This window comes from Daphnia pulex, chromosome 6, assembly GCF_021134715.1.
Source record: "Daphnia pulex isolate KAP4 chromosome 6, ASM2113471v1".
Classification (NCBI taxonomy): Eukaryota; Metazoa; Arthropoda; class Branchiopoda; order Diplostraca; family Daphniidae; genus Daphnia; species Daphnia pulex.
The window spans coordinates 6,741,853-6,768,371 of NC_060022.1; the positions used below are offsets into that span (position 1 = coordinate 6,741,853).

The 26,519-nt window shown below is 44.4% G+C and overlaps 1 long non-coding RNA gene across 2 annotated transcripts; it reads left to right on the forward strand.

The window, feature by feature from the left end:
• The first annotated feature begins 283 nt into the window (after positions 1 to 283).
• On the forward strand, positions 284 to 3,306 carry LOC124196093. Of its 2 annotated transcripts, none has more exons than XR_006875580.1 (3): positions 284 to 415; positions 513 to 602; positions 888 to 3,306. It is a non-coding gene; the product is annotated as an uncharacterized LOC124196093 (long non-coding RNA). The 2 variants fall into 2 exon arrangements; XR_006875581.1 differs by having other exon boundaries at positions 316 to 602; positions 888 to 1,061; positions 1,128 to 3,306.
• Positions 3,307 to 26,519: the final 23,213 nt, after the last annotated feature.

Genomic DNA, 26,519 nt, shown 5'->3' on the forward strand with positions numbered 1-26,519 from the left:
GGCCGTCCTATGCTCTACAGTCTATATATATAAATACATAAATGTGCCTTTCGTGTGTAGATAGACACGAAATTAAAGAAGAAGAAGAAAAGGGCAGACGGGAAAAAAAAGAAAAGATTTGCCTCTACGACATTGTGTTGCGTAAAAAGGGTCGAGAGATCATCCGGCGAAGGGAAGACGGCTATTAGACGAAGCGGACCAGATGGCCACTGGTTGCGGTCACTGTTACGCACCAGAGTTTATCTCATTTTCTCTTCTTTTTTTCTCCCCCCCCCCCTGCGTTTATGTGTGTGTGTAACTGCGTATGTATATATGTTGACGTGTGTGTGGGTTGGTCTTCTTTTCAGCACGATATCATTCTGCAGCAGACGTGGTCCACTCTATCATTAACGTGTTTGTGTTTCCCACGTATACGGTATACATACGCATCTTCTTCTTCTCTTTTGGCTTGTTGGCTGGAATAGGCCGTTTACAACAAAGCAACCATTTATCTTTGAAATTCATTTCGACAGCTTACGACACGACTTCAATTAACAAAGGACAAAAGAATACCACTCGAGAATTACACACATCTCCCGTATTCACAACCTGAAACTATTTTAGTACGGTGTCAGTTTTAACAAATCATTTGCTTATTCTTTTCCCACACAGTTTTTATTGGAATAATGATTACGTTAAACAAAATTCATTCACGACGTGTACGCTTTATTTGATGATGTAGCTAGCTGATGCATATAACTGAACTGCTACTTTCAGACAAACAAAATAACTTGATGATAAAACAAAGCGCCGAAAAATAGTTTTCTTAGAAAACCCCGTTTCCCGATGAGGATCTCGATCTTCTGGAAATAGTTAATGATTAGTTTGATTTCCTTATTTACCAACAGATGCGAGAGGTGTCTATAAACGGAAGTCGTGCGACTGTAAGAGCGGCGGGTCGTGTTCTTCCAGGAGACTGAGGCATGAGAGGTTATACAGTTGTTATGTACGGACTTACGCAGCCCGGCAAGATGAACTTCCCTTCCTGTTCTCAATTTCAGTGCCATTCAGAGTTGTTTCGTGTATATACTGCATAATATTTTTTGGGGATATTTTCCATTTTTTATTTTTTTTTGTGTGGGGGGAAGGTGTTGTTTTGTTTTCGTGGAGCTGTAGAAAAACAAGAGGACGCGCACGCAGCAAGGCCTCTCGGTCGTGTTCGTAGTGAAAACGTGCACCAGCATAACTGCTGGTAACCCTTTTTCCTCCTCTTCTTCCTCCTCCTTATATTTCCCTTTGCCTCTTCCCGGTCTGTCCCTCATTTTTCGAATTATTGATCACCTCGCTCACACCTGGAAGACTGGAAGAAGCAAGGGATAAAGGCGAGAGGATGCTTTGGACTGGAATAAAGAACAAGTATATTTGATTCAAGCCTCATAGTATAAGGCTGAGGGAAGTGCAATGACACCCATGCACGTCCGACGCCAGGCCGGAATTATATAGCGCACGTCAGCCACAGGGTCATCCATCAGTATTTCTTTTTTCATTTTTTCATTTTTTGTTTTTTTGTCTTTTCTCCTTTCAGAGACGAAAAAAATTCGGTTCGTGTTGCTTCATTTAGTGGATCTTTCATGTATATTTTGTATTCGTTGACCGTGATAAATTTATCTTATACATATATACGTATAAAACATCAATTGAAATATTTACTGCTTCCGCTGTCTGGAAGTGACCGAAGAAAAAGAGCCATGCATCACACCACGCGCTTCACGCAGTTTAAATCCTTCGAAAAGTGAACGCCGAAATGGCTAGCCGATTGCAATCTATTGATGCTACACATTTAAATAACAGTCGTTGCCCCCTCCCGCTCTTGAAGCGGTGCCGTTTTCCAGTAGGATGATTTTGATGCATTAACGACTGTAGCTGTTGTGAGGTCGCAACCTCGCTTAGTTATTTCTCTCTCTCTCTGACTCTTTCCTCCAATGCAATGTCTCAAAGTTGTGATTTGCGCAAGTGTTGACTGTTGACTTTTGAGCTCGTCGTCGTCTTGATCCAGCGATGTCGCTATTGATCCGTTCGGCTTCGTTTAACGCGCCTATTGGCGCCTATGCTATCCGAACCATTGACGTCAAACCAACAAAAAAAAAGGGATAAAAATAGAATTGTAAAGCAAAATATTGACTCTAACTCTTGGGCACAATGCAACACGGAACGGTAAATCAGTTACAGTACGGCTGTTTGAAAATAAAAATCTCAATAGTAGTGTAGTAGTTGAGTGATTCGGCCGTCTGTGTCAGGAAGAAAAGTCGCATTATGAGGATTGAGGAACCTTTAGTTACCGGTATTCGTTGCCGGCGACACCCGTTGAGGCGAATGATTTTGACAGCGGAAGACGCGGTGAATTGACACCCCACAGTTTTGAGATCGCCATTTGCGTCATTTAACGGATGCGCTCGACAGAGTTCTGGAGATAATGGCACGTTGATGTGCATTAGAATAGAAAGTGTCGGAGAGAATAAGGAAGTCACGGAAGATTGTTACGAGAGGAAGACGAGAGAAGACTCCATCAACAGGGAGTTAAGGCATACAATTTGACTGAGGGTTTTTCTCTTTTTTTATTATTTTTTATCTATTTTTTTTTAGGAGGAGAAGGTAGGGGGAGGGAGGAAGAGGATGGGGGTAAGAGTGCAAGTCGAGGACAAGAAGAGAAGAAGAAGGTGGGTGGAAAAGAAAAGGTGTAACTTGTGTAACAGGTGTGGTTGTACCGGATTGACAAAGTGCTGCGGCACACGCCTTCTCCATTGCAAGTGTCCATTCTTTCGCTACAAATGGGAATCTCTTCCGCCTGCGACAGCAGCAGAGCTTTTATTTCCTAGGTGAAACGCGCCCTTCCATGTATTTATTTATTATTTTTAATGATCCTTTTACAGGTTGAATGCCAAGGTGGGCCACCGTAATAGTCCACGTCCTCTTCACGGTGTCCACCGCTGTCTTCGTCCTTTTGCAGTCTCAGACTATTATTTTTATCTCGATGGCGTGTTGTACACACGCCTCGTACAAAAATGCCCAGCTTTTTTTTTATTCCGTCAGGGTCGACATTTCTCTTAGAACTTCCAAGTGGACAATATGGCCGGTTATGACGAGTGGCACATCTTGGCCTGTCCCTATTTGTCTTTCGTTTTTCTGTATCGATATTTGAGTTCAAACAGTCATCTCCCATTATGTGCTATACTGAAAGTTGTGAATTGATTATGATTGTGAATAGGTTAAGTCACGTCAGGTATTCCAATTGAGAACTTTTAATCGAATTTATTTCATTTGGGAAAACATTCCGATCCATTACGTATTTATATTATGTGCCATATAGAAAAGTTGACTGTATAACAAAAAACAAAGTTGTTAAACTTTTTTTTTTCTTTTCTTCTTTCCTTTTTTTTTAATTAAAAAAAAATAATGTGATGTAAGATTGGGCATGAATGAGAAGGAGATGGTTGACACCCAACCCTTTCCGGGGCGGGACGGATTCCTCTCCTTGAAAAATATCTAAATGTATACAACACTCCTCCTCCGACTTTCTTTCTTCTTCTTCTTCTTCTTTATCATTTTTGTTCTACAAGTTCTTCTATATATTGTAAAGTGTCTAATAATTTTCGTAAATTATTTCGGTTGTTCATAAGTGGGGAAAAAGGCCAAGCGACGTCGTTTCGGTCGTTTGTGGACCTTTTGTTTCGTGTACAGGCGGGAGGGACGGGAAGAACGAAGAAAGGTGCTCTATTGTTCGAGACGGGCCGCACATCACGCGAGAGAAGTGGGCGATGGTCTGGTCTAGCTGTGGCGGCGGCCCTACACATGCACTCCTATACAACAAAATATCTACACAGTACACAGTTTGCTGTGGAGAAAGAAAAGGAGGAGGCGGGAGGTGAAACTCGGTGGCCCGAAACGAAGCGCTCTCTGAACCGGCAACGTGAGCTTCTTAGATGGCGAAGAGGAAAGAGAACATTAAAAAAGAAGAGCCTTTTTTTCTTCTTCTTCTCTCTCTCTCTCTCTCTCCACTTTGGCGGAGATTCGTGTCACGATATCTTGGATATCCAAGACCAACGTGTGTGGAAGAGTAGAGAGAGGGGGGTAGAACCGGGGGGGTTGGCAGAAAGGCAAGAGAAACACAGGGAGATGGAAAGTGGGAGTTTTTGGGGACTGTGTCTAACGACGGAGAATGTCTCTGCCACTTAAAAAAGAGAAGAGAGTTCAAAAACTCAAGAGACGATCACAGTCGAGGAAGAAAAGAGAAAAAGGGAAGAAGAAAAAAAAAGACCCCGCCGTGCGCAACAGCTATACAGGAATGCTGCCACCTCGGAGACGCGGGCCAGCAGCTCAGGCGAGTCCGGCATCGACTTATTTGGATGATAAATCTATATTTAATCCTACAGCGACATGCCCCACGTGGGCAGCAGAGATAGTCACATTGCGACAGCTCCTCCCCCCCCCCCCCCCCCACCGAATGCCACAAAGTTTGAATCGCGATGGTGACGGAGGGTCTGGACTGCGGTCAATATTCTCAAGGAATCACACGTATAGTAAGGGACAGGATAAGGGACATTCAATGATATGTAATTGGAAGGAATTTCCCAATAAACTTGCCAACGACCGACTAGACGTGCGGTTGACTCATTCAGATTATATTCGCCTGATTATTGTCCGTCTCTCCTTCGAACAGTGCTTTGACATTATTGTCACCCTCTGTCATGTCACTTTTCAGGTTCCGTTATTCGTCCGCATTCGACACTTGGCAAAATTTGGCTGACATTGGCATCATCCGCTGTTGCAACTACTAAAATAAAAAAAAAACATATTCGCTTCAACACCAAAAGTAGCGGTTGTCATCACGTTAGCTTCAGAGTGGCTGAGCTGATGAGCAATCTATGGCGGATACAATCGCAATCATCAAATCTAAATTGTCAATTGCTACTCCAGCCTGTATTTTTCTTCCTTCCAATTTTCAATCAACCAAGGTATACACCGGAATATCCGACAAAGTATTATACCTTCAATTTGACAGCAACGGTAAATTTGACAGAGCCAGATTATTAGTGCCGAACTCCGGCAAGCAAGCCCTTCTGTCTAGTTTCACTGGCTGTCATTTGAATTTGTACTTGGGAGAGTGTGAGATGAAGGGTTGCTAATTGTGACTCTAATCAGCAGGCTCCGATGACAGGTCGGAAAAGGAAGAAGAGATCTTATATATATGCACATACAGTAGGTCTACGTGAAAATCAGCGCTGATCCACAAAAGAGTGCGGAGGGGAGGAGGAGGATGAGGATGAGGGAGGTTCAGGGCCGGGAGGGACTATGTAGGACTATAGGCACGGCATAGGAAAATGATGAACACGGCACGCTGAAACGCGATCACTAATTATAACATCACAAACATCGGCCGAAAGAGGACGGCAGAGCAAAGCACATCAGCACACAGCAAGGTTTAGAAGAATGGTTTTCTTTTTCACTTGTTTTGACAGCTAGCAAACGACGACGACGCCCGTTCGGTATAGAGAGAGACTATAGGCTCTAGTTTTGACTGCGCCATCATTATCGAACTGTCAGTCGGCAAGTAAGGCGAGGGCCTCTTGTCTTTTCGTTCAGTTTCCATACACCCAGTCAGCGGTGTCAATAAAAGAGGGAAAACGAGAGCGACAAGGAGACGAGCGGCTGTCAGAGCGACCCCAAAAAACAAGGATTTTAATGAGAAAACTTCTTTGATTACACGGCCGTGCTTTCATTTATCTGGGCCTTTGTGCCATCCTGAGGTCTGTTTGATCTCATCTTTTGTCAGTGAGGTTGCCAGGAACTATAGGCTCCGTACTCTTAATCAGCCAGCAGTAGTACATACGGATCGGCTTTTATTTTTTGTTTTGTTTTATTTTTTATTATTACATTCAATTTAATCTGGCTCATACCATTAATTCAGGCTATAGCGCACTAACCTGATCTGGAATTCGGATCTTTTTCAAACTTAAATTGTTCAAACAGACGCAAGCGAAACCAAACAACAACAACAACAACAACAAACAAAATCAGCCAGAGCGAAATGTATCTAGAAAATATAGGCGGAGAAGCGAAGAGAGACAGCAGTAAAGATCCTTGTCCAGCCCTAGAATGAACCACTGGTGGTCTTGCATAACAAAAGCGCAGCAGGATCCACACGAGGCAGCAGCGGATGTGTATCGGACCGAAGTTGAGGGATATGTCGGTGGACGAGACAGAACGAGAGAAAGAGAGAAAGAGAGAGAGAAACTGGTTTATGAATATTTCATTCTTTTTTTTTCTTTCTTCTTCTTCTTCTTCTGATTTCACATGTTCTTGTATGTGGAACCTGGTGAGCAATGATGCCAGGAATGCTCGACCTTATCGCCGATGGAGTATCTCCGCTATTCGGACGTGGCATATACACACAGCACACGGAAGAGTGTGTGTAGCTTCTCGGCTGTTCTCCCTCTCGCCAGCAGATATACGGTACACAAACTGAAGCTGCACTCCAATCCTGTTGGCTGCTGCGGTTATAGAACACGTTGGAACGCGCATAGACGACGCGGACGAAGGAGAAAACTCCATTCACCACCTGTGACGGTCGGCCGAGGAATGATGAGCATATAGGCATGGGTGGTAGAGCCTATGGTGATGGTGGAGTAGTAGGAGGAGGAGGATTACTCGAGGAGGGACGACTGCTGGAGAATTACGGGGAGAAATGAAGGTACGCACTTCCACCCGGCCGATCTACCGAAGAATCGAATAAGAAAGCCAAGAGGTCAAAGTTGGAGGAACCTTTTTTGTGTGCGCAGAAGAATAAAAGGCGTGTGGTTGAAATTCTTGGGTCAAGACTCCGAGACATTCCTGCATTGTCGGCGGGCCCCCCTCGCGAGGCCAAGGGTCCCTCCGTGTGCCTCTTCTCTTCTCTCTCGCTCTCTATCGACGTACAGTATCTCTTGCTGTATATACTGGCCGTAATAATGCATACATGTATATTCAACCTATCCGTGTAATATATATAGTGTGTGCCCCGTGTATGTTATGCTTACACATATATGTGCAGTATTGACATCGAAGGCTTGGAGATTGGAATACAAGAGATGAGCAGGTTTCAGCTTCAATGTCTCCCACTCAATGAAAATGTCGAAAATGCGGGAGGGGAAAAAAGGTAGAAAAATACTCACCGTTTGGATACTTATGGGTTTCTAGTCTCAACTCACAAGCAGGCGACCGGCAGCAGCATTTAAAGAATATGAAAAACACAAATATTCCGTGTAGTTTTGGAGTGGAGGCGAAAGAATTTTTCCTCGCCGCACACATACTCTTATATAACTCGCCTGCTTGGCCATTCAGGCATCAATTAAGGTCAAGACTGCGGCAGAAGAGCCCGGCTAGGGGCGGACAACATGGGTGTTGCTCATACATCTGTCAGAGATTTTTTATTTCTCTTCGTCTATAGAAAATCGGGGAAATAAAATAAGGAACCAAATTAAAAACAATCAAACGATGTAAAATGAAATGGAGAAAAAAAAAATATCCTATGAAGTCCTATAAATTGAACAGCTAGCCAAGGGACGATGCAGGCTGGAGGAAAGGCCGATGAATTCGATTTGCCGGTGGAAGGAGAAAATGAAAGATAATTTCTCCTAAGATATTGCTCCGATCGCCTTGGGAAATGCACGGAGGAGAGATCGACCACGTACGGACTGTGCACTAACGATTCATTTGTCGGTAGTTTAACACAAATGAACGGTTCGAGAGAATAAGGCAGGACCACAGAAAGATGGTTGCGCTTCGGAGTTTGAGGCACATTTCTGTTTTTCAAAAGCCATCGATTGATGATCCAAAGAAATAAGAAGAAGAAGAAAAACAAAAAGGGAGTTGGGCTGAAGCATGACTGAACATGATCAGGGCCCTCAAAGGTGTGAAACCGAATAACGCTTTTAGGGAGGAGTAGTTATTGGTCATTCGAAAATTTACTTGCAACAGAGGCAAGAGAGAAAAGCAATAAGGAGAGAGAGAGAGAGAGAGAGAGAACCCAAAAAGATTGAATCGTGGCTTCTCGTAATACGAAAAGAATGTAACGCAGGGGGGAAAAGAACTGAAGGAGGTGAGCATTATTCCTTGATGGGAATGACTGCATATAGAGGACGGGCAGCGCATCTACACTGCATAGCGCCCACTAGACAGACAACAGGTGACATCATCGCGCTAATGTTCCAAAGATCCGCGCGCTCTTTAACGAGCCGACAGTGATGGATTATCTCCTCGCCAGTGTCTATGAGAGAGGCTCTGCTGGCTCTCTGACTCGCTTGGCCCTGCACAAATCGGCGTGTCGTTAACATCGGCAGGTAATGCGATCCGATGTTGGGGGCGCTCCGGAGAGGGGCCGCTACATAGAAATCCGTTATTATGTACACTCGGCTGTTACGGATTTTTTGTTTGATTTTTTCATCTCTTTCTTCTTCTTCTCCTTCTTTTTTAAAAGTTGTTATTGTCCAAAAGGTGTGTTTGATGCGGTAGATAGCCGTGACAGACTTTTCTTTTCCAGTCGCAGGGTCTGGCATGCTGTTTTACAGCGAATATAATATACTACTATTAGTATCTCCCTAAAATTCCAAGTATGCCGGCCATGATATCTCGGGTATGTATATATGACCATTCGAAATTGACAATTAAAACCACATGCAAATGTCGAGATAAACGATCTTCATTGTGTATGTTAAGATCTTGGTCCGGGATAAAATAATGACACAAGTTCTTTGAACATCCTCACTCCTTAACCTACTGATTGATGTCGAGGGGGAAACGACGCGAAGGCAGAAAATGGCTTACGTATTTTTCTGTGTATTAAAAAAAAAACGTGAAACGCTATAGCCGAATAATATCCCGACAGACAGTCGGAGAATATACGCTACAGCAAAGAGGATGGGAAACACAAAACAGCAAAAGATCCATCAGCTGGGAGTGAGAGGAGTGAGAGAGGGGGTTCACGCCAAAACAAGTATGCCACGTCGAAAGTGGTCTCTTTGCATGGAATCTGACATGAGATAGATGCATGTTCACGATCAAAGAAATAATCATATTAATAACAAGGTTCTGTAATTCGTATACGGAACGGTCATCCGGACTTAGACGAAGCGGTGCTGCATATAATATCGCCCGCACGTTTTACCGCATAGTGTACGTATATAGCCTTCGGTGTGTGTTGAGATTTCTTCCTCGTGGAACTTTGTATAACAACGTCGTGGAACTATTCCTGACCGATAATTATGCACGCATTGCCATCTCTCTCTCTCTCCTCGCTGCGCACATATACAGCAGTGTACTGTACCTCGTCTGCCTACTCTTTCCTCTTATTCTGGCCTCTCTCTTTCAATCTTTTATCCTCTGTAATTACAGAAGAAGAAAAAAAAAAGAGATAGAAAGAGAGATCGAAATCTCGGACGGCCAATCGTGGCTTTATTTAAATACCAGAAATATAAGGGACGAGATTACGAAATAGAAGGAGAGAGAGAGACGAGAGAGAGAGAGAGAGAGGAAATATCGAAGAGGCATGTCCGCTGCTGGGCGATGGCAGTGCGGCGTTCTTTCTCGTCTGCGTATTCTATCATAACGCCGTTTGAGAAGAGAGGCAATCATTTCATAAATGATGGACGATTCCCGGCAAACGGCCAGGGCCAACCTCTTTTTTGCTTTTCGGTCGACTCTATGGCCCCCGTGATCAGCGGGGAAATATGGGAAAGAGACAACCCCCGCTGTATCTACCGGTCTATCTCCACTGTCTGTCAGACTGCCTATATTCTCCTCCCTCTTCTCTCTGTCTTATTCTCCAGTTTTCTCTCGCTCGCCAGTGAGAGAATATATATAAGCGCGTCCCTTTCATCCGATACCTTCGCTCTCCAATTAGTCCGAATCGGATCGAATCAATCATATGCCAAATAAAGGGCTTAATGACCCGCCTCTAGCGCAGTTCTTTTGCGTTATGAATTCGTGGCTTTTTCCAAGATGCGCGATGCGATCACACCGCGTAGTTTTTAATCGCTCTTTGCCGCGCTTGGATGAGATGAGATGAGAAAGAAAGAAAAAATAAGAAAAAGGAAAAAAAGGAGTCGATTTTTAATAGCTTTTTAGTCACATTATATTGACCCGGATACGGATCCTATACATGTCAAACAGTCGATAGAATGAGAAGCTCTTTTCTATTTCTAATTTATTTCTATTTTGTTGTTGGGTGGTGGTGGTGGTGCGTCTCGTTGATTGTTTGTGTGTGCGTGTGTGTTCATCAGGAGCAGCAGGCTGCAAAAACTGGGCCGTAGCGAATTCCCAGAGAAAGTCGACAAAAGTCAATTACACGCTAGCTCCTTTAATGTGCAATATCAACCTAAAAAACAAGAACGCTAACTTATTATTCAAGATTTAATGAGAGACTGCTGTATGCGGTAGTTTGAGGAACGAAAGAAAGTTCCCTGTTGATGAAGTGTAAGCATCTCGGCGTGTTTCTTCTTCCACTTCTCCGCCTGAAAGAGATTCTCTTCGTAGTCGGTTTCGTTTCAACCTGGACAATATCATCGAGCGCGGGAAAAAGAGTCTCGAGATGAAAGAGATTTCCCATTGTCATCTCGGGCCAGTCTAAATCTCCTCAAATGGTTTCCGTTTTTGCTTCTGCTCATTAACCAAACAAGATAGATAATAGAGATGGGCAAGAATGGCTTGTTTGCATTGTTATAATAGTGACGAGGCTGGGAACGAGACTAGCTACAAGACGATGAGAGCGGGCCGGAGAGAAGCCGAGAGGAAAACAGACAAACCGCCAGCCGGGGCTAGTCGAAACGAGAGGAAGAAAATGAGCCGCGACTCTTCCTATTTATAGTAATGAATGGGAAAGAGACGAGGGAAAAAGAGAGAGAGAAGGGCCATGCAATGATGACCGAGTCGTGAATGAAATGAGTCGACAAGCTACAGGTGACGGGTGACGAGCGACGATGGGAAGTTTTTTTTTGTTTTTGGTTTTTGTGTTTTTTCGGGGCCCTTTTTCTCGACTTCCACGACTCGCCTAAGGTGGGCTGAGCCTCGTGATTCGTAGAGACACTCAAAGAGAGAGAGAACATCGAGGGCGCCGCTGGTGATTACCTCGCAGCGTTTAGTGGTCACGAAATCAAGTAGTAGCCGTGAAGGAGCGCATAGGGAGTAGCCGCCAGCGCAGCCAGCAGAGAGGAGCAAGGAGAGGAGTTCACTTGTGCCATTGAATGATGGTGAGAGGGGTCAGCTCTCTCTCTCTCTCTCTCTTTCCCGGCCTCTCCCCCACACATATATTTCCCCGGTACTTTTGCCTGAAATTGTTGAATCCCTTTTTTTTTTCTTTTCCATCGTATATAGACTCTCTCACATTCTGAGAAGAGAGAGGAGAGAAGAGACAGGACATGAATGGCTGAAAGACAATCAAACCAGCGCGACCTGTGGCTCGTTCTCAAGAGGTCAACGCGCATACACCAGGAGAGTCTTCCATTAAAGTCGCTCGCGGTCTCGACTTTTTTCGGAACAGATGAGAGACATAATCGCGGGTTTGGGTCGTTTTCTCGACTCCGATTGTATACACACACACACACACACACACTCGGTCGTCTATATACTAGCTAGTCTCTATAAGCTGCGCACACAGAGACAAGGACGTGCGTTCCGTTTCGGAAACGCTCAGGCGAGGAGAGAGAAAAGAGGTTGAAGAGGTCACTAAACACTCCTGAGACTGGCTGGCAGGCAGGCTCAACTGCTGTGGGAGAGTCTACAACAGCGAGTGACCTTTTGAATCTCCCGCCGAACTTTAATGAGCATCGAAGCCCCCCGTTTTCCCCTGGCCCTTTTTTTCCCGCCCGATGCCCTTTAATAACAACAACGAACGAAATATGGATGCAGAGTGCAGACGAACGACGACGATACTAGTAACTCCTGGGTTACATATTCTGTGAATCGGCTCGTGAGAGAATCTCACACATTGCATGAGGGCATATCAACCCCGCGAGAAAAGGCTCACCTCGCTCCTCCGCGCTCTGCTTTTGCCTTTTGGGCTGCACTACCACCACCGCCGTCATCATTTATCCCCTTCTCCTACCGAATGAATCTCTCTATATCTTTTCTTTTGTGGGTTATATATTGTCTTTGAACTGATGGAGCCACACGGAGCCAGATGGTGGTCGTGAGTCTCTGACCAAGGGGTCATCTCTCGGTTTTCTTTTGTCGCTCTCGACACCAAAACAAAATAACAGCAGCAACAATCATATCCCGTATCCTACTATATTGCACCTATATTGCAACCAACAAGCAACTGCTGTGTGCAGCTCGAAAGAATGCTATCATTGCCATCACGGAACCGTACCTTATGTACGGCCCCCCCCCTCCCCTTATGGTAAGATGAATGAGGGTGGACTTGTACACATAACACATTAGGGGAATGAAAAATATTTGAAGAAAAAAAAAACCGTGGTGAGAAATGTGGCGCGCGGTTCATGGGAGCGCCTAGGCAAGAGACTCGAATATGACCTGCTGCACATGTTGGCGTTTTCTGTCTATCTCATTCAAAACGGATTCATTTTCTTCTCTTTTTTTCTCTCTCTCTTTCTGCATGTTTTTTTTTCTTGTGCTCTTCTTTGTGTTTTTGCGTTTGTGCAGTGCAGCTGCTGACCCTGTTTCACCTCTACGAGCAGTGCCATCACCGTTTTCCTCCATGGTGCTGCTGCTGCTGCAAACAGCGGCGTGATCGAATTTCTCTCCGGTCCGGCTCCCAGGCTCCGTCCGTGAATGTTTCACCTCTCCAACGTGACTGATGAGTTGAATCGGTCTCCTTTTTGGAATCACGAAGACAACTTGCAAACAATAATCTCGTAGCGATGATACCATCGCCGATTACTTTGGCCAGGAACGGGACGGGCCGATTGAATCAGAAAATTCACACCCATATTACAAGGGAATCGAACCGGCCCCAAGTTTGAACGACCATCAGCCCGAGATCGGTCCTAATGAATTGCCTCGTGAATTGCCCGCCTCTACAAAAAAACGAAAAAACAAAAAAAAAAAAAACGGAGACGCACGTGGGGAGTTACTCGATTCACGACTTTTGAGCGTCGCTCTTTTTATTATCGAATGGACTCCCTTCTCAATAACAGAACAAAGCAATTGATTTCGTGATCGCAGACCGACAAAGTAACGTTTAATTGGTTATCCCGGCCGACTGTTTTGTTGGCTCTGTTTTTTTTTTAAATTATAAAGAAAATGCTCTTCTACAACACGAGCAATCATCATCGAGTTGAATTGTATTGGAAAGATGATCACGGGATGACCGCCAAGAAATATTGAAGCCATAAAGTTGGTCAAGTTGGAGAGTCGATTTGGAGAGTCGATTTGTGTTTGATCATTTCGTCATAGTCAAATCTCAAACGGCACAGTGTGAGACGTGACCAAATTATGCCCAGATCGAGGAGGAGGAGAAAGGAGGGGGGGGGGGGAAGGCTATAGTGAAAGAGACGCATTGATGTGGATGAAGCCGGAGGAATGTCGGCTGGAATTCTAGGTGCGCGTGAAGCCGTGGACATCTCAATGCAATGGCGACAGAATCGAAGAGAATTGGAAGGGAAGAAATGAAAAATTGACAAGTATAAACTTGGATGAACTTTGACGTCAGTTAAAAAGCGATTGTGTCCTCTACTATCCGCTGCACCGAGTCTGAATTTGACTAAATCTTTGACGGAAAAGAGGAAAATCACAACAACAACAACAAAATAACAGCCCTGGGAATATGCGGCCACACGGAACGCTATCAGTTATCCACGGGGTCTGTACGGTACGACGGTACGTGTTCTCTGTTCCTCTTTAGCTGTTTTTCCTTGACGTAACCAAGGTCCCGAATCTCTGCCCCCCTCCCTCCCAAAGAAAAGAGGGGGAAAAAAGAAATTCATCGGACAAGAAAAAGAGAGAACGAAGAGAGAGAGATACAAAGTCATCCGTCATGTTATCCTGGCGCGTCGGGAGGGGGTTCTGTCCATCCCACCTATGGAGAACGGTGACCCCCCTGACTGACCTTAGTAGAAAAACACGGAACGCCCCCTTCGCCAGCTCTGCGTTCCTATTGCTATAGAACGTCGGGTTCTCTTCTAGCTATTTTTTTTGGCTTGCTTGCTTGCTTGTTATATATCATCGTACCATCTGCCTTTCTTATCGCCATCGACTCTGATTCCTCTCAGGGGTACATATAACTGATTCAACGACTCATCGACCGGTGCGCCATGATTGCCACATCCATCCATGTGTGTGTGTGAGCGCTATTCAATGTATACGCAACGGACAGACGTTTTTTTTCTCTCTCTCTCTTTCACTCTTTTTGTGTTGATGTAATTTTGTTGTCCGTTTTCTTCATTGCTTCTGCCGTATAGTCATTGGCGAGATGATTAGAAGATGTTAACTCACACTAGGATATATGGTAGCGCTTATGCTTCGTAGTTAGCCTGTATTCTTCAAAGCGGAGATGACCGCGGGCTGACGGCTACCTTATCTATGGACAAGGATGCGGCAGTTTTTCTTCTTTTTATTATTATCATTATTATCAGCCTTTTTTTATTTTATTATTTTTTTTCCTTCTTCTTCTTCTTCTCTTTTTTTGTTTTTGTTTGCGTTTTTCTTCGCCGGTTGTGTGTGAGAGTTCTCAGGCAGACAGAAGATGCGTGTAAGAGGTGGTATCGAGGGTCAGTCATTAAAACATCCAACACACAAGAGTCGTGAGCACATCCCCCCCATCCAATGGCTTCAAACAATCACAGAAAGGAAGAGAGAAAGAACTATACAATGGATGGATGAAACGCAGCTAATGGCGTCCTGACTGGGCTGACCTCACCTGTGTGCTCTACCATATTAAAGCGATTCTTTTCTCACAATGGACCTCAAGAAAAAAGAAAAAGAATAAGGAGGACTATAGGGCGCGGTGATGGTTCATTTTTGTCTTATTTTTTTTTTCTTTTTCTTTTCTGGTCGTCGTCCGTTCCACTTTGAGAATGACCTCAAGACGAACCCCTTTTCGTACATACCCTCGGAATAATAATAAGGCTATAAGAAGAAACCAAAAGAGGCGATAAGAACCACACCAGGAGCTCGGCTCTGCAGCCCCCATTCGATTTTTTTATTCCAAATTGGTCGTCGACGCAAGTAAGTTTGAAAAAGAGGCCGGCGAACGATCGAGTGTTAGCGCGCGCTCTTTATTGTTTTACACTTGCGTGTGTTTTCCGGTCGGTTGAGGTTATAGCCAACTTTGTAAAATGGTCGCGCAATAAGGACACAGTCTCACAGAGCTGCACTCCGACCCGAATTTGTCGCCTCGAAAGAATATTTTTGAAAGAATTTAAACAACAGTTGAGCAAAGGTAAATAAACAAGAACATATAGATTCTAATGAATGTTATAAAAACTACTCAGCGTTGTTTTTACCTACGTAGTTGTTCCTGCATTTCTGAATTAGCCATGGCGACCTCGGCCGAATGACAACGTATGACGAGAATGATGATCACCTACGGAGTCCCAGCCACACAGGTAGGCACTTGTGTGTGTGGATTCAAATGACTACGTTATACTTACTGTCTATACTCTATGGTGGGTGGGTCATTGCCTGTAGGCTAAAGAAGAAGAGATTTGACGACTGGGACGAAAGAGAATGTTGAGAACAACTTTTTGATGGGAAGTTATTTTTTTCTTCTTCTTCTTCTCTCTTGTTATGAGGGAGGGCGGCCTCTCGTTCCTTTTTGACTTTCTTGTCTCGATCCTTCTTCTTTATTTTCGAGTGGGGATGAGAGGTCAAAGGTGGCGGCCAAGCGACCGGATGTCGTTTCGTTTCTTTTTCCCTAGCTGTCTTCGCCTCGCGGTTCTGATTTTTTCCCTCGCTATGACTCTATGCATCTCTCGTTCGCTCTCACCGTTGTCTTTTACTTGCTGGTTTCACGAGCCGCATTTTTTTTTCTTTTTTTTCTTTTTTTTTTTGAGTTTGCTGGTCACGTTCCGCCGAATCTCATTTTTTGTTTTCGTTGTTTTCCGAAAGCCACAGAAAAAAACAGCCAAACTCTGACTTGTATTACCGTACATACATGTTTAGATACATAAGAAGCTGAAAAATGCCTCTTGGTTATATTTCACCCACTGGCTCGGTATACTATTTAACCCTATATAGGTGATCAAATTTTCCTCCCCCGTGCAGCGCCAAAGCCTGAAAAAGTCACTGACCCATGCACGTAAGTAAAAGGTCTCCTCGGTTTTCATAAACGGAGAGAATGGGGCTGTGGGGGTATATAGCAACGAGCGGGAGAGTGTGAGTTAAAAGAGGAGGTAATGAGAGAGGGCGATGGAGGGAATTTTTTTTTTTTTTTTTTTTTTTTTTTTTTTTTTTTACTGAGCGTTACCTCCTGCAGGAGTGTCGCTCGAATGTATTGTACAGTTTCATGGCAATATAGATACAACACATATATACAGGGAACATTGTGCATGGCGAAAACTAATACACGAATAAAACAACACGAATAAGACAACACGAAAAGGGAAACTGGGCCTATTTACACCACGCTGGGCGGGCGATCATCCGCGAGCTCTGCTTGGCTTTTTGGAGTCTACCCGGTTTGGTTGCACCTTCAAGACCATCAGCCGACGGCCACCGGTACAGCCTCCACCAAGCAGAGAGCGGTGAACACAGTTACAGCGGGAAAATCTCTGGCTAGCTTGAGGTTAGAGATTGGGCATAAGATCAATATGTACAATTAAATGCAAGGGCTCACACTCTCCTGACCAGCAGGGGAGCAGAGCCGCAATTTACACAAGATAAGAACCGCGAGATGACCTCCTGGGCAACCTAAGTAAATCTTAGGGCCAAGAGTGAACATCGAGAGCGGTAAGGTACAAGAATGGAGGAGAATAGAGACCAGAGCCAATATTCAAGCAATTACGGGTAACACCCTACACCTCTTTCCACATCAGGCGATTAGTTGAGCGTACAAACTGCCGAAAGGCTTCCCATAAAATGGGGTTCGATGGAATGGAATGCAATGACCTAGGCCAAGAACCATCAATAGAGATGCAAGTCGCAGCAAAAGGAAGACGTTGCTTGGAAAAGAGCGGACAGTGAAAAATAAAATGCTCCACTGACTCCGTAGGACTGCCACAGGTGCAGACCGGAGAGTTGGCAAATTTAAAGCGGAACTGATGTTCTTTAAGTAGAGAATGGCCGGTAAGGACTTGGGCGATCTGACGGCAGAGCTGGTGAGTTGGAATATGTCTGACGGACTCAATCGTTGGGAAAAATTCCCTAGTCATTTTTCCATTTGAGCAGCTCCGCCATTCCGAATCCCACAATTCCTCGGCTATCTTTTTAATCGTGAGTCGAGCTGAAGATTTAGAGGGAAGTAATCTGGGAAGGTTATAAAGACTGTCAAGACTGTCACCAGGAAGTTGACAGCCAGCGATGGCAAGCTGAAGGCCTACAGACTTTGAGAGTTGGCAAATAAACAATCGTATCTTATCTCGGTAGGGGACAAGCATGTCTAGACAAAGACGTTGAATTGCAGAAAGTTTAGAGAAATAGCGAGTGAACGTAAAGGCAGAAGGGTCGATTGCAATTATATCGACACTGAGACCCTCTTCTAATAGACGGGAAGCCATCGTGATCGCACTCAAAACCGTAAGCTGTAAAGCAAGAAAAGCGCAGGTAGAAGGAACAGGTCCATTTACTAAATCTATGATTTCAGCATGGCTAGTCGCCACGTAACAACCACCATACGATCCGCGTGGCACTGCTGTAGCAGCGACAAAGATGCAAACAGATTTGTCATTAGGGGCTAGCAACTCGCAACCCTCAACAAGGAGTGAAGGTTGTAAAAAGGGCTCCCAGGGAGGCAGTAATGGGTGAGAGTGCAGCATGGGCAAATCATATTTGGCGGACGTTGTAAGGCCAGGCAAACGGCTTGTTAACCACTTCGAGGACGCAAGAGAGAAATAGCCGGTGGAGTTAGAGTAGTAACGCATGTAAGTGGTTTCAAGCACTCGCAAATCGATCGGAAGGATATTGGAGAGAGCAAGACAACTCTCTGTCGAGACAGATTTGAAGGCACTGGAAAGCGGAAGGGTAACAGAACGCTGAAACGAGCGGAGTAGCTTTATGTTTTTCTTAGAAGAGAGCATAGGAGCCCAAACGGAACAGCCATACAGCAGGAACGGTTCAACAACAGAATAGTATAAAAATTTCAGTCTATATTTGTCATAGCCCCACGTTGATTTCAATGCCGCTCTTAGAGAAAAATAAACACGTTTGGCCGCCGCAATTTTTTGATTAACGTGGACTAGCCACTTAAGGCGACAGTCAACTGTGAGGCCAAGAAAGACGGTCTCAGTGGAAGGGGATATGGACAACCCATTGATTGTCAAACTGAGGTGCGAGCAGTTTATTAATTTTTTGTTTACCAGCATGAAAACAGTTTTACTAGCATTAAGTGACATTTTTTTGCTCAAGCACCAATTGTTGACCTGATCACACATGATCTGCAAGTTGCGAGTAGCTATGGTGGGATCTTTGTGGGCCGTAGCCACAGTAAGGTCATCAGCAAACCCAACATTAAAAGAAAGGAAGGGAAAGCAGAGACGCAGCACATCATCAATTAAAACAGACCAAAGGAAGGGTGACAGAACGCCACCTTGAGGACAGCCGAGGCCAACATTTACCGTCAGAGAAGAGTCGTTTAGAGAGAAAAGCGCTGTGCGGTCTGAGAGAAAGCTCACGATTAATTGGGTCAGATAACGTGGACAATGACGACTATCAAGGGCTGAAATAATGGCAGGATGCCACGCCGCATCAAATGCACTTTTTATATCTAAAAAGGCACAGGCTGTAGTACACTTGGCTTTGTTAGAAGATTCACAAAAAGAGATCAGGGAGTGTGCTGCAGATTCAGTAGATTTACCCTGAATAAAGCCGTGTTGACTAGGACTTAGCCACTGACAGGTAGACGCCACCCACCTGACCCGGCTCAAGATCAATTTTTCCAGAACTTTCGCCAAGGTATTTACAACACTTATTGGGCGAAAACTGTTAAGAGAATCGTAGGCAGGCTTGTTGGGTTTGCCAATGACGACAACTTTAGCAGCTTTCCAACAAGTCGGAAAGTAGGAGAGGGAAAAACAAGCATTCATAATATTTAAAAGATGGTCGGTGATCAATGGAAAACAGGAGTTGATCAAGGCTGTGGAGAGACCATCAAGTCCAGGAGAAGACTTAACATTCATAGATGTGACTGCCGATGCCAGTTCTTCAGATGTTATTGGAGGGAAGATGAATGAGGGGGAATGAGATGAAAAGGAATACGACTCTGCAAGTTTCTCGGCAGGGAGATGAACGTCTTCAGACGGGGGAGGCTCAGGAAAGAAGTGTTGGGCACATTTTTCTAAAATTGCCAGGGGTTCAGATATTTCAATGCCATCGACACAGATCACGGTAGGGAGACCAATACAAGATAACTTCCCAGAGGCAGCATTCAGGGCAGAGAACAGGTCACTGCTCCCTGGATTGGAACTACAGAGGAGCTTCCAAGCACCTTGTTTAGCCTTACGAATCTCACGCTGGTAAGAAGCTTTCAGGACTTTGAAGGAATTTTTATTCACCTCTGTACGTTGGGCTGACCACAACTTAAAAGCCTGACGTGTTTTGTGACGAAGACCACACAGTTCTTTGGACCACCATGGCATATTACGAGCACCAGGCTCAAGCGATTTGCTTGTTCTGGAGGAACGAGCAGCAGAGGAAATGAGCACACATAACTCTTCAATCGATAAGTCGATGCTTTGAGTCGTTACACAGGATTGCATTAAAAGAAGCTTGATAGCAGCAGAGACCTTGCCACGAAATTGTTCAACATTGATACGGGATATATGAGGAGTACGGACCTTAGTTCTTACTGAATTGAAAGGGTTAGAGGAAGTTGACCGTTGATCTATCTCAAAGTAAATGTAGGGATGATCAGACATGGAAGGAATAGATGGAAAAAACCAACGAGAGCTTTTGACAGAGCTCCCAGCAAGCGTAAGATCGAGAAATGAGGTGCCAGCAGGAACGAATGAAAGTTGGTCTAAAGGCTGATTTAAGATTTGCAGGCAGTTATCTGAAATTACAGATTCCAATTCAGTCCCTCTAGCGTTGGTACATTTGCTGTTCCAGATTTTGTTCAAGGCATTAGAATCGACTGCGACGATCGACAGCTTGTTAAGAATGCCACCGATGCCAGAGATAAACTGAGTCACTACGTCATTGATAGATGGACGAAGATAGGCTGAAATAAAACGGAAGGTACCAAATGGAGTGTACAAATCAACGGCCGCAATGTGGTTGGACTGGCTGCGACAAACTGCCCGGAAGGTAGTGGCAAGAGAGAGCCTGACAAGAACAGCCGACCCATATGCATGATCTTTGGAGAGAGAGTGAAACGATATATAGCCAGGAGGAATATTTGAAACTGTGGGAGAATTACTGTTCTTAGCATAAGGTTCTTGAATAAGGATTACATCAAATTTGTTTTCTAAAATCACCTCCGCCAAGGAGGCAGATGCAACCTTTGAATGACGAAGATTTACTTGCAAACATCTGAAAAGGCGATTAGGATTTACAGTATTGTCAGGCATTAAGCACGCTCCATCCTAATCCTGTATCTTGCCACGGCTTTCATTTGGGAGGGACAATGTCGATCACCAGCTTGATGATCACCTTTGCAATTCACACATTTCCATACCTTGCTAGAGCAGTCTCTAGTAAGATGTGGACCAGCGCATTTACCACAGCTGGGCTTAGGATCACGACATGTCGCCAAAACATGGCCATATCCTTGACATTTAAAGCATCGGCGGACCTCTCGGTCTAAAAGAATTTCAACAATACGGGCGGTGGTGTTGAAAAAATCAACCACACCGTTAAGGATGGCAAGATCACGAGTCTCTTTACAGTTGAAAAGAATTTTGACATGGCCCTTGGAAGAGTTAGGCTTAGCAAACAGTTGTGACACCGAATCGATTTTACCCTTCAACCCAAAGTTCCTCAACATTAACTCATCCTTCAAACTTGGCAGGTAGCTCAAATCAACAAACAAGGCAACAGCAGGGTACAGTTTGGTAGGACGAGATACAGAATTAAAAATATTTACACTGTCAGGTCCAGCCTTGGATTCCAGAATAGATTTGGCACGATCAAGGTCAGCTGGGTCGTTAAGCCGGACGAAAATGTTGTTGTCCTTTTGCCTGACTGACGCTGGAACCGGGCCACCAGCGCCGGAATCAAGGAGCTTCTCCAATCCAGCCAGTGAGATTCGGTCAGGAGGCATGGCGCTGGATGAATAACTTGCTACGAGGACGGGAGCTTGCTGGCCTCGGACGGCTTGTGAGTACAGAGGTTTGCCCGAGTGAACCGGAACGGCAGGTTGAGAAGTCAAGGAAGCACGCTGGTCGACGAATCGAAGAGTCATCGCATCCGCGAAGGCGAGCTTTACATCCACCAGGTCGGATTCCAGCTTGGAGATACGTTCATGCTGGGTCTTAATAAAGTCGATAGCCGCCATTAATTTCTTGCAAATATCTTCTCTGTTGAGGGCATCAAGGTGAGAAAGCTCGGAGTCGTTGGTGAGGCTGCTGTAGTCTTCGTAACGAATTTTCTTAGGATCTGACATGGATACATCTGGGCTGGAATCCGCAGACAACAGACGTTTAGGCTTGGAGACTGTATTTGGAGTTGAGTAAACATCCTGATCACTATTGGCTAGGGTGAGAAAACTTGCGACATTGGTTGACTGCTTGCTGCTGTTTGCTTTTTGGAAATCTTGAAAGCAGTTCGTGGAGCAGAACTTCCGACTTTTCTTCCCTTTGAACGATTTTTGGCAAAAGCCACAAGTTATGGCAGAAGTTGCCGAAGTTGCCGAGCCAGGCTCAGAGATGTCGCCACCGTCGACCTGACTCATGTTGGTGGCTGGGACAGCAAGATCAAGCACACAGAATTTTACAATCAGCAGAAAAATTATTGCCCTGTTACACCGAGATCACGGGTTTTCAGTCAACAAAAGGAGACCACAGGCGAGAATGTAGGGCAAAAAGAACACTAAGAAAAGGTGATTGATTGGAGACTAAAAACTCTGACGTTTGCTAGACTAGCAGACGACCTAGCTTTCCATGGAGGGAATAGAGAGAGAGAGAGAGAGATGGGGGACCCCGGCCACGGTAGAAAGTAGAGGTATGAAAGATATGTGGGATATTGGGTAGACATGCAAGTATAGTGGTTTCAAGATGGTGTCCCATATGGTGTTAGCTCGGTCGTACATGACGAAAGACATCTCGTGGACTCTGCCTGGCCGATCACGACACTAGACGCAAGGAGAATGAAAAGAAAAAAGAAATCATGAGAAATATAGAGGAACGAGAGGAGGCAATGGAGAGAGCAAGTTGACGTCTTGCGTGGAACACACGGTTATCTCTTCGACGTCTTCTTCTCTATTTTACTGGAGTTTCCCCTCTGCCTTATTCTTTCTTTTTCCTTTTTCTGAGGAATAGACGAGGGCGGGATCAGAGGTCGAATCCATTCAAAGTTTTTTCTATTTCTTGTTCTTTTTTTTCCTTCTTCTTTCATTTCATTCTTCGGCCTTTGCGTCGCTTTCATTCCGTTTCGGTGATTGTTCATTGATTTCCCCGCCAGCTGCATCCCTTCAATTCCACGCAATTACAAACACTAGCCTTCGTCTGAAAAAAAAAAAATTAATTTGATAAAGGAAAATAGGCAAAGAACCAACCAAATGTTTCATTTATAAGGAACATGGAAGTGCTCAAGAGAGCTGCTGGAGTGAGCCGACGATAGGCATTCCCGATAAGTGAATCGGGTTTGATTTCTTTCCTTGTGCGCGTGTTCTCCATCGGATTGCGGTTTTTCTTATATCATGTCGACAATGTTGACATTCAGCCGTCACTTCCTGTGGGCCATCAAAACTGAATCTGTCGGACTCCCGGTCGCTCTCACCAATGGCCGAAGAAAATGCCAAGAATTAAGATGGACATTCGGATTCCCTGATTATATGCAAGTTATCATCGCTACCGATTCCATTAATTCCCAGCATTGCAAACAGCAGTACGGCTATATCTGTATCTGTGACATTCGAAACTGAAATAACCAAACAAACAAACAAACAAACAACGGATTGTTTTCCCAAAGTCACCGTTAACTTGTGCAAGTAGTCGTAGATTGGCGATTGTTTTGTTGACTTGTTGCCCATTTATCCCGATGGTATCAGCCATGCGGAGAGCCAAATAGAAAATGGCAGCCATGAAACATTTTGAGATTTTTTGTTTTTGTTTTTGTTTTTGTTTTTCGAGTCAGCCGAGTCACGATTGGATGAGTGCTCGTGAATGGCGAAACCGGATGAACTGTTACCAGGGGATGTACCAGAAGAGGCGGCTTGCGACATGGATGGCCTCAAATCGAAACCTCTCCGATTATAACGGTGCACATCCGAAGATCCTGGGCGAGTCCCCCCCAAGTTTAGTCCCGCAACGGAGGAGGGGCTGTTGTTATTTGGCCGGATCTTGGTCGGACCCAACCCGTCGATACACTTGTACGTGTGTTTTTTCTTTTTCTTTTTTCCTTTTTTTTGTCAGGCCTAGAGTGGTGAACCTGAGCAACAATTCAAACAACAGACAAACACCAGCCGAGCCCAGCAAAGTCTTCGCCATCAGCACTCCCGAAAGTATATTGTCTTGCCGATTCTTCATGCATGGCCGCCTGTGACGCGTCTCGTCTTTGTCTGCCTGCCTGTGTGTGTGTGTGTGTGTGTCTTATTCGGTTTTATGTTTGTTGTGTTTCCCTTGCGTTCCGGTTTTTCATGCGGTTTTTTGGGTTGTTGTTTTCTTCATTTCAAAGGAAGGAGAGAAAACAATGCGGAGAGGACGTGAACGAGACGAGACATGCATACACGCACGCACGTACATGACAGAGTAGACTAACAGACACAAACACACATCGACAGGTCGAGTATGATGCGGAGCAAAGTCTCTCCTTGTTGTTGTTGTTCTCTTTTTCTTCTTCTTCTTCTTCTTCTTCTTCTTCTTCTAATGTTGTTGATACTTGCGCGCCGCGCGTTGCTGCTGCCGTCGAAACAAACGGATGGGCGGGGCCGTTGCTCTTTTTCTCTTCGGCACATCGCATCACGTAGATTGGCAACGGTGACGAGGAAGGTACAGCAGGTTGACGGCCACGACGGGCGACACTCCCGACCGCCCCAGCAGGTAGTCCCCCCCAATGTTGCAGTGTGAGACAACACCTTTTGCCAGGTGTAGCTGCTGCAGAGGACTTCTTTTCGGTGCGACCTTTTTATAACTAACCGGGGAATGGCTTTATTTGTTTTAAATCCTTTAATTGTTTTCAGTCGAGTGAATCGGACACGGTTTCCAGGTGGTTGAGCCGTAGGGCACACGGCAGGGAGGGACTTACGGGGCAAAATATTCAAATGGGCTTGCGCAACACGGACAATAATTTTCAAATGAAAATCAAACCACCCAAAAAAATACGAAAGACAGTACCGGTATGGACATTGAGCATTCGTCCCGTAATGTTCAATTTTTGGGGCTGACCGTATCAGATGTTAGATTGTTTAAATGACGCAACGGAATGGTGAGCAGATACTTCCGCTTTTCTCATTGAGGAGAACCGATTTATGTCTAAAATGTTGAGGGAGGTTGTGTGGGAGATTTTGGATGCAAGGGCGAACTCAACGGTCAACACGTGGACTTTTGAAATTGAATTCCTAATGTTCTCCTCTCTCTTTTTTCTTTTTTTTTTTGGTTTTTTATAAAAACTAGAATCCGACAAATTCCCTATAATAATATATCCATGTGTATGTATAAAAAAAAACGACACCCAACTTGTAAGAAGCTTTGGAAAAAGTATGAGGAAGCAGCTCAAGAAAAAAGAAAAAAGGTGGCGGTGTTATCTTTCAGACCATTCCAACGGTCTCTCCCTTGGCCTTTATACGTCCTTATACATATACGTATATATATATACATACATACACACATGCACAGACGGAAAAAGAGGGGTCTGTCAGTTACGGTTGGACCAATCTTTCACGTAAGATATCCAGTGGCGGGCTTCTTTTTTTCTCTTTTTTTTTATAAATATAATATTCTTCCTCCCATGTAGTACTCACTTTTAGGCTCTTTCTCTCTCTCTCTCTCTCTCTGCCGGAAAAGGGAAGAAAGTATCCCTCCCTTGTCCCCTTTAAGGAAAAGTTGCGAAAAAATCTCACAGTTCTCCATGAGACGATGCTGTCTGCCGACCGCCATCTTCTACTTAAAGTGTTGCGTCTACTTGTTTTCCTTTTCCTTTTTTAAAAAAGGAAGATGTGAAAACGCCCAGACTTCATCCGGGAAGCACTTTTTTGTTCCATACGTTTCATGTTCAGTCGTCGTTCACGCCTGTATCGAGAACTGGAAACGTTTTTATTTTTTTATTTTAGAAGTCCTCCACACATCAAAGTATCTTTGTGTGAACAAAAATACCTAAATGATAATAAATAGAAACTTGAATAATTTCTTAAATAAATAAATAAATAAAAAAATATACAAAACAGTATAGATAACTGATTGGATCGCCGGGACCTGTATAGTACCACCATTATATAAACCAACTGGTGCTGCCACCGTATCCCTCTTATGGTCTCCCCCAATTCCCTACACATGCTATACATACAGTGTCTTCTGTAGCTAAGAGTCCATGGTATTGTCAATCGCTCTAGCCCATCGCCGGGCAATATTCATTCTGCGTATAACGAAGGTGTTGGACAATGCGATTTGGGGTCTTGACGACCTTTCAATCGAGGGGAAATGCAGAGAACAAATTTTTATCGTGAATCACATCAAGAATCGTAGGGAGCACCTACGACTCAGTGCCAAAAAACTCGGGAAACGGCTGCAAAAAAAAAGAGAAATAATAGTAATGAACACAAAAAAATCCAACTGAATGTCTTCATATAAAGAAGAAGCGCACACAAAAAATAGACTCAAAGCAATACGACTGCATCATACGGTATATACTACTTGTTTACATATATAAAATGCTGAATAGAATCGACAATACCCCCAGATGAGGGTGGACAAACAAATCTGATTTGGTAGTCTCTTTTTATTTTGTTGTAGCCATTCGGCAGGGCTACGTCAAAGGTTTCTAAGCAAATAATGATGAGCACCGTCAAACAGTTGAAGCACATACGCAAGGGAGAAAAAAAAATTGTACAAAAGATCGATTTCCCAGTGATAGACATACACCCTGTTAGTTATAGAAGCCACAAACTGGGGACACCAACAAAATAACGATGGATGTGTGTGTGTGTTTAGTGAATATTTTCCCGTGATTGTCGAGCATACACTAACTCCGTATGTATAATATCAGGGCGACGAGGAGTTGAAGATATCTAATGGTTGCATCAGATC